Genomic DNA, 13,167 nt, shown 5'->3' with positions numbered 1-13,167 from the left:
TTCTAAAAGGAGTAACTACCTGGAATTGCTGCTGGCAAAAGCTACCCCTGCTTCTAAGATAAACTCAATGAGCAAAATATCAAAAATCTGGAACCAGTCTGGCTTAGATCTGGTGCTTTGGATTTAAGAACTTTTCTGGCCGGGCACCGTGGCTCATGCCTGTAATCCCAGCACTTTAGGAGGCTGAGGCAGGTGGATCACGAGGTCAGGAGTTCAAGACCAGCCTGGCCAACATAGTGAAACCTCATCTCTACTAAAAATACAACAACAAAAAAATTAGCTGGGCATGGTGGCAGGCACCTGTAATCCCAGCTCCGTGGGAGGCTGGGGCAGGAGAATCACTTGAACCTGGGAGGTGGAGGTTGCAGTGAGCCGAGATCACGCCACTGCACTCCAGTCTGGGCAACACAGTGAGACTCTGTCTCAAAAATAAAAAAAAAACATTAAAAAAAAAAGGAACTTTTCTGACTAGACTACATCACCAGTGACCATGGTAATGCAAGTGGTAACTGCAGCTGGTGGTGATGACTCAGGCACGAAGCAACCGCATCACCAATGACTGCAGTGACAATGACGCTGGTAAGCACAGCTGGACATGAGCTGCCGGCCTGTTCTCACATTTGCCCACTCCTGTTTTACAGATGAAGAAACTGAGGCTCATAGAGGCAAAATATGTGCTCCAAGCCCCACAACCAGGTGCTCTGGCGTGCTGCTCCTGCAGGGTGGACCCAAAGGAGGCTGCCCAAGGGCAGGGGTGCCCAGGAGGATGCTGCATAGAAACCCTGCCCTCCAGAGCCCCTGAGTTCTCTGAGGAACAGCTCTGGCAGCATCTGTGCAGAGAAAGGAAGGATACCCAGAGGTACCTGTCATTACCCTGGAACCCTGCACTCCACCTGGAAGACTGTTTTTCCAAACCAATCTTGCTCTTCCTTTAGAATGAACTTTGGAATAACAGGAGTCCTGAAGAGTAAGCAGCCTCGGGTCTGGGGATGGGGGGTGCTGTCCTTTCTGCAGAGACAAGCAACACACAAGATCTCATCCCCAGCAGAGCAGAGAGGAGCCAGCGCCTCTGCAGTGAACCTGGCTGCACGTTCCCAAATGTGAGATAAGTGGTGGTCTAGGAATGTCACATTCTGCTGAGGGAGTAATTAGCTCTAATGGATTCCTGGAAGCCACATCATAGAGGACTGTGGTAACGGAGCTGTCATTTCTCATAGAAATGATGCTGTAACTGGGGGCTATGCTTCTGACCCCAAATTTTGCATCAGTTAAATAACAGATATGACCATTAGCACGTATTATTAATTTACTGAGCAAACACTTGCTGAGCACGCCCTGAGTCCACATCAGCTCTCATGCCAGGTGATGGAGCTTGAGGTGGGAGTCCTGGGGCTGCAGGAATAGAGCCAGACAGGGATGGCAGGGTCCTTTTGGGGTAGGGGGCTTTCTCCAGGATTGGGAAGGGCATGATCTGGCCAGCAGGGTATGGACCTGGGGGTTCAAGGGTGAGGGGAAAAGCACAGAGTGGGTGCTAGGCCTGGGTCTGCCTCTCTCAGCCCTGATGGGTCACTTGGGGATGACAGTTGAGATGGTTTTAATACCCAGCTTAGCCCATCACCTCCTGGGCAGGCAGTGGAATTTAGGTAAGAGGAGGAGCAGGAGGGCCACCTCACTGACGCGGAAACAGTTCACGTGTACTGGCTATCTGAAGTCTCAGATCTAAACCAGACTGGTCCTCTGCAGGGCACCTGTGTGTGGGGAGAGCTCAGCTGGCAGCAGTGGGAGGGGCCGATAGACCACATGGACCCCCTATCTCCAAGGCCAAGCCAGCCACTCTTCTTGCCCAATGCCATGAAACACTCCTGACTGTGGCCCCCATGAGTCCTGGGGTGAGTCAAGCTGTCCCAATGCACTAGGAGCCCCTTCCACGGTGTCTAAACTGCTTCCCTGCTGATGCCTCTCAGTGGACCTTGGGGACCCTGGACACCTCTTTGAGCCTCCCGTTCCTGACTTAGAGGTCAATGGAAACTCAGGTACTTATCTCAAAAGGCAGCTGGAGGTGGGTACGGTGCCTCACAGTACACTGTCATCAGGATTCCGCCACTGTGGCAGCCTCATCAGGACAGACATCTCCTGAGTGTGGGCCCTTCACACTCAGGCCCCTGCTCATGCCCAGGGCTCCCCTTGCTTTGCAGGCATTTCAGGCTCAGGCTTCCTGGTTTCCTCTGTTCCTTGAGACAAACCATGGGAACCACACTAATATTTAGTGGGCACCCAGGAGATGATGGGCCTCAAATAATAACAAAATCTCTGTGTAGACGCCTGGTTTCCTGGTCTCGTTTCTTGGCTGGGCCCTGTCTGGCAGGAGTCAGGAAAGCCTGCAGTAGGCACCAAACACATGCCTCACTTCCGGGCTCAGACAGGAAGCTTCAGAGCGTGGGAAGCACCTGAGCTTGCCGCCTCACTCCGTCCCAGCGTCCCTGACGCAGGCTGAGCCTTCTCTGCACATGGGCTCCACCCTACTAGGAGGTGAAGCTTAGGAGATGGGTGGGTGCCCATCCTGGAATCTTTATAGAACAGGAAGGCTATAAAGAAGGTCAGAGGGACCAGCATGGGACAGTGTGGTGCTGGCAGTGTGGTGCTGATGGACCAACAAGTGAGGCAGGAGCTGTATCGTGGGTTTGTCCCTAGACCAGAGGCCTGCAGCTCTCAGAGATGGGGGACAAGAGGCTGAAGAACCACAGATGGTTACAAAGTCAGGACCCTGACCAGCTGAAGTTGATGAGAGGAGGCCAAACCCAGAGAAGAGCCTCATATTTGGGTCTGAAAGATCAACTGCAGAGGAGGCAGTGGGGAAAGGTGGTGCCAGGCCAGGAGCCCAGTCTTGTCCTCTGACCTAGTGCCCAGCCTGGCCCCCGGTGCTTGCCTGGTGACCTCGGGAGCCTGTGTCACAGTGGTGCCTGCACTCTTGCAGCCTGGAGTGCAGACAAGTGGGCAAAGTGGCATCCTGACACTCAAATCACCACCACTGAAAACAGAGCCATCTATTTGAGGCTGTAGCTCTGGAAACTGTGACTCAAGCATGCATATGGGAGGCATGAAGCCCCAGCATGCCTTCTGCTGGCCTCCAGGGCCTGGCCTCACAGCCCTCTGACCTGTCCATATTCTGCTCACCCTGCAAAACATGACTGGCTGTGCCTCCTGCACCCATCTGACCTTTGTGGGCTCCCCTGGGTCCTCCTGCCCTTGGTGGATGTGGCTCTGTTCTCCTTCCTGGCCTCTCCTGGCCTGCATGGGGTTTTGCCCTCCCTAGCCTGGCAGGGTTAAACATTGTCCTGGTACAGCCCACCTGTGGATCCTGGGCCACTGGGGCAGAGCTGGATGCAGCTTTGGAGTCATGTGGCCCTGCCCCACAGTAGTGCATCACCCCCTTGTCCTGCAGTGACTTCCTCCATCAGCCTGACCCTGGATTCAGAGGAGCTGCCTCTGCCAACCATGACCCCATGGCAAGGGGCAGGGCTCCCCACTTTACGTATGGGGCCCAAGGCCTCAAGAGGGGCTGACTCGCCAGGGTGCAGTTGACAGCCTGGTATTTTCCAACTGCCACAGTGTCCTCTTCTGGCGAGACGCCCTCCTTGCCTTCACCTCTATGGCTGCCAAGGCAGCCGTGGGGGGCGGGGCCGGGGAGAGGGAGGCAGAAACACACCACCATTCACTGCTGTGATGCCAGCCCAGGGTTACAGTGCCCATCCCGCTCTCTCCAGGGCCTGCTTACCAGCAAGATGGCACCTTCTAGGAGGCTGGGGTTTGTCTGCACATTTATTTATATAAATAACACGGATCAGACAGTTCCCGTGAGAAGCTTGTGCAATGGTGGGAATCTCACTGCTTGGCGTCGGGGAATGGTGAGGTGATTTGTAACCAGGCCTGTCAGCCACCAGGCAGCTGGATGCAGTCCCTGGGGTGGTGTGGAAGTCATTTCCTGGCCATTTGTGAGAAGAGAGCTCCTGCTCAGACAGGTCCAAATAGACTTGCCATTGTGGAAGGGACTCTGCCCCAGGCCGTGGCTTTCTCACTACAGCAGGGGAGCTGACAGCCCATCCCTAAGGGGCTTCCAGCTTGCTGGCCTGTGGGTCTGGGGTATTTACCCTGAACGTGGCTGCCAGGCTGCTGGCCAGACCAGGTCCAGCACCTGGAAGGACATTCCCAGGTCAGCGGCTGGGGCAAGGTGGGGAGTGGAGAGGAGCCTGCGCCTGATTAGTTGTGGGGGTGGTGAGGCCTCTCACTCGTGATTCTCCACCAAGGTTCTCCTGGTGACACAAAGGGGCAGATGCCCCTGGCCATGAACATGGGGTTTGGGGTTTACTCGCTGCCGGTGTGTGCTGCACCTTGGACAAGTCATTTCCTTTCTCTGGGCCTCAGTTTCCTCATCTGTACAATGCTGGGAATGTTGTGAGAAGGCACAAAGGTGCTGACATGGGAGGAACCCAGAGCTGCTGGGCCTTGCCCTGTGGCTACCACTGGTACCCCAGTGGGCCCTCTCCACGCCACACCCACTGTGATTCGCCTTGGCACTGGGATGTCCTCTCACCTGCGAGGTCTCATCGGAAGGCCTGTCTCCCTCTGTCCCAGCATGAGGCAGCTGAGGGAAGGCTACCCAAATGCAGGGCCAGCTCAGTGGGACGGAGTGGGAGAGGTCTCGACACTGCAGATGGGGATTCAGCCAGCAATACTTCTTTGCTGGCCACAGGGCCCAGGTCAGCCTGGCTCTTTGGGAGGCTCCTGTGGCCTCTTAGCCCGGAGATGCAATAGCCGATGTGATGAATGGTGGATGTGTTTCCATCCCGCCTGCAGCCACGTGGACCTTACTTAAAACATACCAGGTCGGCACCTCTGGCTCGGCCCCTCTCTCATTCCCCATCAGGCCAGTCTCCTTGCAGTCGGTCCCTCTGTTTGTGGGGCACAGAACAGCCCCAAGTACCAGGCTCTTCCAGTTACCAACGTTCTTGGGTAACAGGTCAGACCCTCAGTGCTGGGTCATGGGAGGGCTGCCTTTGGCTTCCTGCATCCCAGCTGGATGGGACCTGACATGGACACTGGAGTCTGGCTCCTGTACTTTGGAGCTGAGGCGCACAGATCCCCCAGCAGGTGCGTACATATTCCAGCATCAGCCTCCTGCTGGTCTGAGAGCTCATGGGCCTGTGGTGGGAGAGGGAACAGAGGCATCCTCCGGGCTTCCTCGTCTCAGCCAGGGGCCTGTCCCCCTCCCAGGTGTGGCATATTTGCATTTTAAGAGGTCTCTGGGCTGGGGGGCCTGTTTTTGGAGTTAGCATCCCTTTGTCACAGCCTAAACACCTCCCCACACCCCACCCCTTCCCCATCAGGCACTCACGGCTTTCCAGCTAATGACATCCAAGGCAGCTGTGTGGGACAAGTGCCTGGGCTGGGGGTGGAGAGGTGAGAGGCTCGTCCAGGGCCTCACACGTTCTGACCCCCCCAAGTCCATTACACCCCGCCTTGACAGACATCTACAGTGCTGAGTACCGCAGCCCATCCTGCGCTGTGGTTGCAGCTCCCTGAGGAGCCCGGAGTGGGGTATCCTTCCTGTCCCTGCCTCACAGGCCACCACAGGTGTCCTGCTAAGACCATGGTCCTGCACGTGGTAGGTCAGTGACCACCTGGGGACCAGGGACTGGGGCGGGAGGGAGGGACACTGGCCGGCAATGAAGCGCTCTCCCTCCTGCACTGCAAATGTCCTCAGGTGCCCTGTCACAGGCCTGTAGCCACGTCATCCCCTCACTGCACTTCTGGACCCCTCAGGCGGACAGGCCAGCCCTTCATGACCCAGGTAGTCTTTCTCCCTCTGCACCCCCAGTCCCACCTCCAAGTTACTCCTCGTTCCCACAACTCACTGTGCCTCGAGCAGGCCAGTGGCCCCCAGAAGGCCCCTCAGCCCCTCACCTGGCAGCCTGTTGCCCTGTGCCCCTCAGTGAGGAGACGGAGGTCATGGCAGCTTCACAAAACAAGGCTTACCCAGGCAAACGCACACACAGACATGGTTCTGGGCACATGGTGAGCACATGACAGAGGCTGGCACGTGTTTGACTGTTTTGTTGTCTGCTGTGGGACCCCAGTGGCCTCGGGGCCCATCTGGCACATGCGCGGCACCTTCCTAGTATGCTTGGCCTGGCCCAGGCCCTCAGCCAACCGCACTGCCTTGTCATCTTCACACACGGCCCAGGGGGCAGGGGGATCAGGGTGGTGATGATGACCACCACCCTCCCCTTGCACAGATGAAGGAATGAGTAACTCTGCTATGAAAACTTGAACAGAATTTCCTGAAGTGAGCAATCATGTACTGTGCTTCAAGTAAACTGAGGTTTAGAAAATAAACTGAAAAAGACCCAGTCAAAATGGCTCAAACATGAGCCCTGGCCCCCAACTTCAGGTGGGGCCCCTCCATTTGCAGGGGTGGCCAGCAGTGTTCAGGGCCTCATGCCTGCTTCACGCATCTTCTGCCTTAGGGGTCACCGAGGCGTCACTGAGGTGCAGGAGGCCACCCTGCAGGGTAACCCCACCTTCCTGTTCTAGGAAGGGGTATGTTCTGGGCCTCCTCCTTGCTCCCCTCTGGGCAACCTAAGACCCCCTCCAGGAGGCCAGATGCACTCCCAGATTCCCATATCAGCTCCCAGCAGGTAGGCAGTCCTCAGGGACACTGGTCTTGTCCAACCCCTTCTCAAACCCTGACCCTTGCACACACCCCAGAGATGGTGGGACTGTCACCGCCCTATTCTGGATCCACGCAGCCCCAAATCACACTGGTTTGGGGGCAGCCACATGCAAACACCTACTCAGGCTGAACATACACCATCAGCTCAGAGCCTTGTCACATACCTCAGCCAGGTGAGGACCCCCGGACTGTGCTGTGTTGGGGAATAGGTGGGTGGTGCCAGTGTGACATGGCCACATGGCTGGGGAAGGCTCTGTACTGACCCATCTGGTCTCCCTGTCCACTCACTCTCCACCAGGTCCCTTACTCCACAAGACCCCATGCAGTTTGCTGTGGCCACAGCACAGAGCAAGGCCAGCTGGCCCAACTAGGGGCCTCAAACCTCACATAAAATGCAGGTGACATTAAGGTTTCAGCTCTTCCTGGAACCAACATCATCCCTGGGACACAGATGACCTGGAACCCCCAGCCCTGCCAGCTTCTGAAATGCCTTCATGGCAGTCCCCACCGCCCTCTCCCCTTCCTCGCCTCCCTGGGCAGAGGCTCTCCAGGTGCTCTTGCATGAGGGATGGAGGGAAGCAGACAGCCTTGCTCTCAACAAGGTGGGTGAGGACAGGCAGGAGGAAATGCTGGAGCTAGTGTGGCAGCTGCGAAGTGGCCAATGCAGGCCCAACCCCCTGCTCTGCCAGCTGCCAGCTGTTCTGAACCTGTCCCCCCTCCAAAAAAATAACCACACACACACAGAATATGTAAGCATACTTCCCTCGTGAGGGGGCTGAGGGCTGAAGTGGGATACACATGAACAGCTTAGTCCCCACGCCCAGGCACAAGTGACTGTGTGCAGCTGGCACTGCTGCAGATAGTGCTGGCCAGCTATAACTCTTGACAGATGACACACCACAGGAATACAGGGGGCGAGGGGTGATACAGGAGCAGGACGTTTTGACTGGACCTCTGGGGGCTGAGGGGAAGGGAAGGCATTGCAGGAGGGGCCGGCAGAGGCACAGAGGCATGGAGATGCAGCCGCATTGCTGGGAAGGGTGGGGCCGGGGCTGGTCTGTCCCACTCTGGGCCTCAGTTTCCTCATCTGTAGAACAAGTTCTCAATTCTGTTACAGACTGAGAAGCTCAAGTCAGCCCACTGTAGAAAAGCTGGGAGTGTTCATCCGAACCGTGAATTCAGCTTTTCATGCTGAGAGCAGAGCTGTGGGGCTGGGTTGTGGACATGAATGCACTCCATTCACCACGGACAGGCCAGCCCTGCGGCCACCCAGCCTGCAGCTGAGCCACCAGGCCTGACCAGGGCCACCAAGTACCAGGCTCTGAGGGCAGTGCCCTGACTGAGGGGCTGAGGCAGAGGTTTCATACGGAGATGAGCTTCATGCTGTCACCTTTCATAAAGTACCGGCCAAGCCTCTGACCCCTCTGGGCCTCCCTTTGTGGTGGAAGCTTGGGGACACCTTGCTGGGGCTGCCTGTCTGCTGGGCAGGGTGTGGCTGGAGGGACATGGGGCACTGCTGACACAGTGACCAACATGCCTCCATCGGTAGCTGGTGCCTGCCCTTAGCTGGCACTGACTGCCCATCTCCATTTCCCAGAGCTCTGTGTGATAGGCCTGGTGGGCAGGAGCCTCTGCAACCTGCCCGGGCCATCCTGAGTGCTGCCGAGGGGGTCTGGGACACAGGCATTCTCAGACTTCTCTATCCAATCATGCGCCGAGGTCCTGGCAGGTGTACCAAGTGGAGGGACCTGTGGTGTTGGCCCCCTGTGCTAGATGCATCTGCAGCTGTGGAACAGGGAAGGCACCAGGGGAAATCCACTCCAAGGATGGTATCAGTCGCTAAGCAAATAGCTTATTCGCTTGCAACCCCGTGCTTCCCCGGCCAGTCCTGGAATCCTCATCAGGAATTCCTGAGTTCACTTCCCTTTTGGGGAAGCTTGTAGGTGCAAGCTCTTGGCCTACATCTACCCTCAGGCCAAAGGGGTATGGGCAGGAGGCTATCGGAGACAGCTCAAGGTGGTGGCAGCAGCTGGGAGCCAGTGTGTGAGGGGTTGATGGGACTATGACACAGGGAGGCAGTGCTGGCCAGAGTGCTGGGGTGGGAGCTGGGGTAAGATCTGTGGGAAAGAAGGATGCTGGGACCAGCAGGGCCTTGCCTGGGCACAGGGCCAGGTGGCGCTGGGGCCCCAGCTGTTGTAAAGATGCAGTTTAGCCAACGTTAGAACACTCAGCTGTCTTCCCAGGGGAGTTGCAGCCACAGCAGGCACCAAGTCCAGGCAGCTGTCTAACATGTGTCTTCTTGGCCAGGGTCAGCCGCAGGGCCAGGGTGCTAGCCTGGAGGTGAGCCCTGTGAGGTTCCAGGCAGAGGGGGCTGCTATGCTCACAGCAGGACCCCTTCTTCTGGTAAAATGGGCCACGTCAGACCTGAAAGCTGGATGTTCCTATCAGAATGCTCCCTGCTCCTGGTCTCTTGGCTGGTGTTCCATGGCACAGCACAGCACGGGGTAGCTCTGCCCAGCTGGAGCTGTGGGGTCCCCAGACCAGGCCCCTGCCTTCCTGATGGGTCCACACTGGCCACCTTGCTCCCTGCAGTCAGGTCCCTATCCCCACTGAGGGTCTTCTGTGCTTCAGGATCTGACCTTGGTGTCTGTCTCTGGACTCTCCTGGCCAGGTCCCCCACTGCAGCCAGTCTGCAGGTCGCAGCTGCACTGTGCTCACCTTGAGCACTTGCCATTCCCACCCCGCTGGTGTTTGTCCGATGCTCCCTTTCTCAGGATGTGGCCCTGTCCTTGCTGGAGAAGGGGGTCTCCCTGCCACAGTCCCACCCTGACTCCACCAGAAGCTCAGCCCAGCCTCCTGCTAAGTGTCCATCTCGCCCTCCTGCCCTGGCCACAGACCTGCTGTGCCCAGGGCTGTCGTACCCCTGGTTGTGGTCATCTGGCCTCCTGGCTGCACCCTGGCATGCTCCCCGCACCTCTTCAACCACATACCTGGTGGAAGGCATTGTCAGTGACCAGGTCCCTGGACCTCCCACGGTCTTGGGAGGCAAAGAGCAAACGGCCTGGTGAGCACTGGGCCCTACAGCCTGGTGTGCTTGGGGCGGGGCCGAAGGATGCCTCTTCTGCTTCCTCTAGAGACCCCCAGGCAGGGCCTGGGGCTGTGGCAGCTGGGGAAGCAGAAGGGCCCCTCAGAAGCCAAAAATGCAGCTGGGAGCCTCTTTCTTGGTGCTGGGAGAGAAGTGAGGCCTGGGGGTCAGGCAGCCCTCCTTTGGGCTGCGGGGTGAAGACAGGAGGCTGAGGGTGCCTGTGTTCTGGCCCTCCTGGTCCCTGCATGAATGCCAGAGGCAGTGCCTGTCCTTTCCTGGTTACCCCCAAGGCTCCAGTCTTGCTGTGGATGAGACTAAGGCTGCAAGGGACAGAAGACTGGTCTAAGTATCGGAACCTGGGCACCAAGCTCCCTGGCTTCTCAGAACATGCTCCTAGTGACATGCTCTGTGATCAGACGCCTCTGGTTTGGAAATAAGGAGCACCTTGGTTTCAGACAGCCCACTGCCCACTGCCACTGGGATCTGAGGACTGTCAGGGAACAGGGTTGTCACAAACAGGGTTAAGTCCAAAGGGGCTTGCCCTGTGGAGCCTGGCTGCTTGCCCACAGCCCTGCTGGCTCCCTGAGGAAGGGGCCTGAGAGGTACTGGCTGTCTTGTGTTCTGGAACCTAATTCTCCCACCAAACTGCAGTGAGACCCTGGGCATGTCACTTCTGCTCTGGGCCGCAGCTCCTTCCTCAGTAAAATAAGCTGTTTGTCCAAGATGGTCACTCGGTTCTACTAAAGTGACCTTGGGGGACCCTGGAGTGCTTTGGTGTCTCTGGTGCAGCTGGCACTGGCCTGAGCCTCACCTCACTGGCATCACCACTGACCTCAGAGAAGCCTGTCTTGGCATCTCTGTTTCCAGAGGCCCTAACACATCACATGCAGACAGGGCCCTGTCCCAAGCATTTGAAACTTTTCTGGGCCTCTTTGCCGCTAGGTGGAACCGAGTCCAGTGCACTTGCCTCTGTCCCCTGGCCTGGGCTTGGAGATTTGTGGCCGCACCCCCTGCTTGGTACACAGCCAGCCACGTCACAGGAGAGCCTCTCTGGCTCTGCCACTCTCCACCTTCCCTGTCCTCAGGAGCTTAGGATGCATGACAGGTAATGGGACTGGGAGACAGAGGGGCAGACAGACAAAAACCAGGCAGACAGTGAGGCCACTCCCCGGCAGAGGCTCAGTGTGAGAGCAGGTGGAGGAGGCATGAGTCATTCCTGCTCACGCTCACAGGGAAGGCGCGCAGGCCCCCCAGCGACTGATGATCGCCTGCTGGAATCCCAGTGCTATCCTGCCCCCTCATTCGAAGTGGCTCTGAGGCAGCGCCCCTATGCTTGGTTCACCCAGCACCTAGATGGAATCGTCACTGACCCCAAGTGGACAAGAGGACAGACAACATGGTGCAGCTGCCCAAAGAAAGATGGTGGGCAGGGAGGCCTGAGTTGCCCTGTGTGCTCACCAGCCTCAGAGTGTGGTGGGCCCTTGGGTCCTTCCCAACACTGAGCTCTCAGGAGTCAATGACAACAGCTGCCTCCCAGGCCGGCTGCTTCCTCCCTCTGCTGAGCTTGGCATGAACTCTCTGCAGACGCACTGCTGCTTCCATGACAACCAGGGCGGACACCCTCACCCTCAGAGTCTCATACCACAGCAGACCAGTGGCAGGTGAAGCTGCTGACCCTTGAGCTGGGGCAGGTGCCCACAGGGGCACACAGCCTGGTTAGCCAAACACTGTCTACTGCCCATCTGCTCAGGTGGTGGGAGAGGGTCTCTGGGAGCGAGGGTACCCTGCTCTCCCTCTGTCTCTTTAAGGACCTGGATTGCTGTGCCCTGAGAGACAGGGCAGTGGGCAGGGGAGAGGGGAGGACCTCTGGTGACCTGTTCCTGGCTGGAGCACCATGGGTGGGGTGGGCCTCCTGGTGGGAGGGGAGGCATCCTTGTTACTGAAGGGGCACTGGAGGGAGGGCCCCACAACGTGGCTCGCTCTTGTCACCCTGTGGCCTCGTCAGTCTGGACTTCCTCTTGTGTGGGGGCTGCCACGATGCCCTCCAGTTCTGTTCAACTCTGAGAAGTGACTGTGAGAGGCTCCTCGGCTCACGAGGCTCAAAACATTTCCATTCTAGATGTGGAAAGTGGTGCTCAGAGGGGTTACCTGGCTTGCCTAGGCCCCTCTGCCTGGCCCACTACCCTTGCCCCAAGGAAAGCACCAGACAGCCCGAACCACCCCTCAGGCCTGGTCATCCTCCCACTGCTACTAGGCTCAGGAAATGGGGAGGTGTCTGGGAACAGAGCTGGATGACCAGGGTCACTTACAGTCCAGTCTGGTTTGTGCTTCCCACTTGCTCCCGCAAACCTCAATGCTACCTTGACAGATTGGAGAATTGGATTGCGGGTTAATGACTCAGTGAGCTCCTGCCTGTTCCTGGAGCCAGTCTGCGGGGACAGCACAGGGCACACGGTGCTGATGGCCAGCCTCAGGAACTGGGAGGTGGGGGGGCTGGTGCCTGCTCAACTGCTGAGTCCTGCCTCCCAGCGGAAGGCCTGCCTGTGCTCTGAGCCTTCTCTTGCAGGGCAACCACCATTCCCACAGCTTCCAGGGCTGGGGCAGCTGTTTCCACTCCTCCAGCCTGGCCTTTAACACTGAACCCTGCTGCCCCCGTGGTTCTGTGAGCATCTGAGATGCTGAGGGAGACAGGCTCAGCCCTGCCTGCATGGAGGTCTCTGTTCCAGCTCGAACACCTCAGCTCCTGGCACCCATTCTCCGCCACTCCACGGCTCTCAACTCCACACTGCTTCATCCTCGTGTCTCCTGGCCCAGCCACAGGCCTCCCAAGTGTAGGCCCTGGGTACCCGTGCTCTGGGGTCCCCTTGGTTTTGAGACCCTCACTTGGCTCAGCACCCACCCCTCTCCTGTCTGACTCCCTTTCTCCCAGGCTCACTTCAGATTCAGGACGCCCAAAAAGACCTGAGAGGAGCAGCAGCTGATCCCTTAACAAGGCAGGGTGCAATCCTAAAGGGTGGGGGCAGAGCTCGGGGCCATGGGAGGGCAGGCCCACCCTGGCCTCTGGATGCCAGCAGGGCTGGCTCCGTGGCTTTGGTGGGGCTGCCCTCAGCTCTGCTGCCAGGCTCACTTGGGCTGCCTTGCTTCTCCTTGAACTCTACCTTACCCCAGAGGCTCGGGTCCTGGTAGCCGTGAAACAGCAGTTATTCTGGGTGACAGTGAAGTGCGTCACAAGAGAAACGTGGTCAATAGGTCTTCCAAGGAGGCTGGAGCTCACTATCTCCCACCCAGGCACTGTCCAGGCCTTATGAAGATACTGCTTTTCCTGAGATGACACATCGGATATGGAGCTGAG

The 13,167-nt window shown here is 57.9% G+C and overlaps 2 protein-coding genes across 4 annotated transcripts in view; one reads left to right on the top strand and one right to left on the bottom strand.

Moving 5' to 3' along the window:
- RSPH14 (radial spoke head 14 homolog) overlaps positions 1-13,167 on the top strand; it is an 84,612-nt gene that overhangs the window by 22,118 nt on the left and 49,327 nt on the right. The window lies entirely within an intron of this gene.
- Positions 1-13,167, bottom strand: part of GNAZ (G protein subunit alpha z) — a 54,404-nt gene that overhangs the window by 2,846 nt on the left and 38,391 nt on the right. The window lies entirely within an intron of this gene.

The sequence above is a fragment of the Symphalangus syndactylus genome, chromosome 18, assembly GCF_028878055.3.
Source record: "Symphalangus syndactylus isolate Jambi chromosome 18, NHGRI_mSymSyn1-v2.1_pri, whole genome shotgun sequence".
In the NCBI taxonomy this organism is placed as follows: domain Eukaryota; kingdom Metazoa; phylum Chordata; class Mammalia; order Primates; family Hylobatidae; genus Symphalangus; species Symphalangus syndactylus.
Note: the sequence above shows the minus strand (reverse complement) of the source record. Positions and strands in the feature narration are given on the sequence as shown.